Genomic DNA, 4,212 nt, shown 5'->3' on the forward strand with positions numbered 1-4,212 from the left:
CTAAGGGTCTTATATCCCACCCGCATCCTCCCTTCTCATTTCTGTCAATTTCAGTTTGCTTGATGTTGCAGCCTGCCTTATCCCAGTGTCCAGCCGGACAGTCAAGCCAAGAAGGGCCGGAGAGGAGCGTTTCGATTTCGAGCACCTCGTGAAGCGTGAAGGCGTGAAGGCGCACCAAAACTCAGCCCAACTTTGTTCTTTACGTTCAATTATGTTACGAAAGGCCATGTCGGCCTATTCTGTTTTTCTTGCAATCTGCTTTTTCTGGCTAATAGCCAGTTTTTTATGCCTCGATATCTCTTGGTTCATGTTACATTTTTCACCTTTTCTTTCTCTCATTCTTTTCCTTAAAAGGTGAAAAAGGGATTAAAAAATGGAGGAGTAGTTTGATTCTTAGTATACCTTCCGTCAATTTGAAATAAAAACACACAGAGCAATTTGCCTGCTCAAGAAATTAACAAGCGTGACTGTATATTAAAGTAATATGGGAGAATAATGTCAATTTTTTTTAACTTCAGACATGTCTTTGTCTGTGTAGCGACCAATTTTGGTAATCAAGAAAACGCGACAGCAGTATGAAAATAACAAAATTAAACACTGTTTACTAATTTTCAAAATAAAAGAAAAAATCCTTTTGTTATTATACAGTCGTTGCTGAAAGTTTGTATACCTTGTGCTTAAATATACACCTTTTTACTCTGTATTGGCGGGTAGTGTGAGCCTATCACAAGAGAAAGGGGTTGTTATTTGTGCGCATTTTTCCTTGTTAACCCAAACCCCTCTACCCCCTCTTTTCTTAACTCTACCCTTCAACATCACTAACTATTTTACCGCGAAACTGGAGACGGTTAAACAACCCTTATACGGAACTTTTTAGGAAATTTACGAATGCTAGATTAGCTAGAGTTCTATGAATTAAACGGTGATGTGACAGAATAGTGGCGATTAATAGAATTTGTCTATCAACCTTATTCTCTATTCATTTAGCGTCAGGTAAAAGGGCTGCTTAACCGTCTGCCGCATCGCGGTAAAATAGTTAGTAAAATGTTTGACTACCAATCTTCCACTTCCATTAACTCCGGAAGCTTTTTAAGCGAATTTTTAAGTTAAATTTGTTAAAATATAAATTTTTGAATTTAGTTCTCCCGCTGAGACCGAGATTCTAAACTCGGTCCTTTGACTTGGCAGCCCGGATTGCTGACCATTAGTCTGACGTTGCCATGTGTAGAAACAGGGAATGCATGAGCCGTATGGGTGCTAGCAATCGATTAACTAAGACATTGACTAATGTAATGCAACATGTGACAGCATGATATAAAAGTGACTGGTGCCGTTGTCTTTATAAAATTTCATAATTTCAAAAAATTTCAATTATTTTTAAATTTTTGTTTCGACTTGTCCGAGATACGATCCTCGTACCTTAGATATTAGAGCCCGGGCTTCGAACCATTAGACCACAGTTGACCGAATAACAGTTGACCATTAGACCACCGTTAATCGAATGCAAGGCGAAAAGAAAAACGGGACACTCTACTCAACAGTCCACTATCTATTTCACCTTGATAAACGCTGGTACGTTGGGAGATCTATTGTCTATGATATCTATTGTCAATTAATTTAATTTAATTTAATTTAATTTTTAGCGAATATACTACTGTCTAATATTTTTTAAATAATATTATTCGGGGGATGCTATTGTCTAGAATTTAGAGTAATTTGAAAAATCTGCACCATTTGAACCTATAAACGTGTGCCATATCCATTCATGTATGTGTATATCCAGTGCTCTACTGGCACAGCTAAGGTACCTCACTGAAAAAAAAATTTATGTGCAAATAAATTTGTATGTTATTACTTACAACTTTTGCATTCTCAATCAGCAACAAATTATTCCATCTAAACAATAATTGATATGAAAACCTTTATCTTCTGGCCATCTCCTTTATAAAAACAGGTTGGAATTCTGAAATAATGAATTTTTCACTAATTTATTGGAGTTAATAGATTGCAATGGGAAATGTAAATAAATTGACAGCGTTCCTAAAATGAGGAAATTTCAGAATACATACCCTGCTAGCACGGCTGGTCTAATATCCGTCTATACGACGTTTGTTTATCCATTTTCCGTCGTGTCTATTTTTCGTAGAAGAAGTACGACGATACTACGTACTTTTCACGTCTTTCTTCGATGTTGTGATCTTGTCTACTTTGTATGAATTTTAACTGTCTAATAGACGTAATATTTTCACATAAACTGGATCTACTTTCCCTAGCTACAAATTACGTCCATTAGATGACCAAAGTGGACGATAAACGGACGGACCTAGTTTGGACGTCCTTTGGATGCAAATATACGTCTAGTTTTGTTTAAGTTCATTTTAGTACAACAAATGGACGGTCAATGGACAAACACCAGAATCAATAAAGCTAAAATTTTTCTATCAGTTGATAGAACTCGCCTAAATTCACCATGTGAAAATTAGAAATTTCCATAAATTTATGTTTTAAGCCAAGTAACAATAAAACAGTAACATTTAAATGAACAAAAAATTTATTTCTAAATCTTTTTTTTATTTTACTTCTTTAATCCTATTCCTTGTTTAACGTGATTGTAATTTGTGTTATTTGACAATATCCAAGTTATAAGATATGGATCATAAGTTTGATTAGTGTTGATAACAAGCGTTGGTCGAGTAGATAGAGTGGTGGAATGCGATGCGGATGGATGAAGGTTTAATACCAAGGGAAGTCAAATTTTTTATCTTCGTTGTAAATCTAGTGTACGTTTTACGTGTTACGGACGTCCAAGCTACGTCCGAAATGGATATCCTAAAGACGTTAAAAATCTACGTAGAAAGATGTGACATTAGGATGGACATTCAACGTACCATGGATGACCAAAATGTATATCCAAACGTCGAAAATGATTAGCAGGAATACGTTGTTGAGATGTAAGCGTGCTAGCAGGGTACTATAATTGAAGTTTTATTGTCCAATAAAAAAGTCAGTTGCATGACTGATGTTGCCTGTATTAGGTAAAAACTGTCCATTGAAGTTGTAAAAGTTTATTAATAGTAGGTAAATACTATTTTTTTATTTCAGCACTGTCACTTTTTTCCAGGTCTTGTGTGAAAATATTATTCTTTGCTCTTATTTGATTTATATTATATTTTTCTTGTGCTTGTTAACTTTTATATATTAATTAACTAAACCCTTAATTACTAAGTATAATAAGTTTTTAGTTCTAAAAAATTATTTTGGAAATCCCGAAAAATAATTTTATTTACAAAGCTACTGAAAACTAGTTTTCGTTCTCTACCGTCCCTACCGAAAAAAACCATTTTTATACGTCCCACCAAAGAATTTTAAAAGATTTCAATCCCCGTACCAAAAACCAAAAAATTGGTAAAAGTCTTTACCGAAAAGCAATTTTTCATTACATATACTACCGAACTTAGAAACAATTTGGTGGTATATTTTTTACCTTTTATGCGAATTAAGGGTTATGTTAAGAACAATATTCTTGTTAAATTAAGGGAAATTTACTTGTACATGCCCTGCAATGACAGGTTAAGAGCATCTATATCATTAATTGGATTCATCTTCCTTCGTGTCTTTTAGTGAGTTGCGAAAAACATTTTAAAGAGTATGAAACTTAACAAAATATATATAAAAAGACACGTATGAAAATGCTTCTTTGATTAATCAATGATAATTCAATGATATTTGCTTGATTAATTTTTTATTATTTTTGCCAAAAAAATATGGACTATCATTGACTAAGCAAACATTTATCACTGATAAAATGAATGGTTTTTCATTTATTTTCAGATGATGTTGACTTCCTTTTGACTGATTTGATGTGAAATTTCCAATGTTTTTTTATTAATTGATTTTTCAATGCTTGTCCTTTGTTTTTTTTAAATTAAAAGCTCAATTTTACTATTCTAGACTTCTTTCTCTTCCAGTATCTTCTACTGTCGGTTTTCTTAACCCTAATTCCCCTTTTTAAAAATTTATGTTAGATTCTAAACATGGATCGCAACGTTAATTAATTTTTTTTAAACAACATATTTATGCAACTTATTTACTTGACACCTAAATAATTTTCTTTAACTGGACTTAACCATTACTACTTTGATAAGCAGCCACTTTCCAAGCTCCATTACGTGGTTAGGTATTCCAATAAAGAACAATTGAAAAAAACTATAT

Source organism: Daphnia pulicaria, chromosome 1 (assembly GCF_021234035.1).
Source record: "Daphnia pulicaria isolate SC F1-1A chromosome 1, SC_F0-13Bv2, whole genome shotgun sequence".
NCBI classification, from domain to species: Eukaryota; Metazoa; Arthropoda; class Branchiopoda; order Diplostraca; family Daphniidae; genus Daphnia; species Daphnia pulicaria.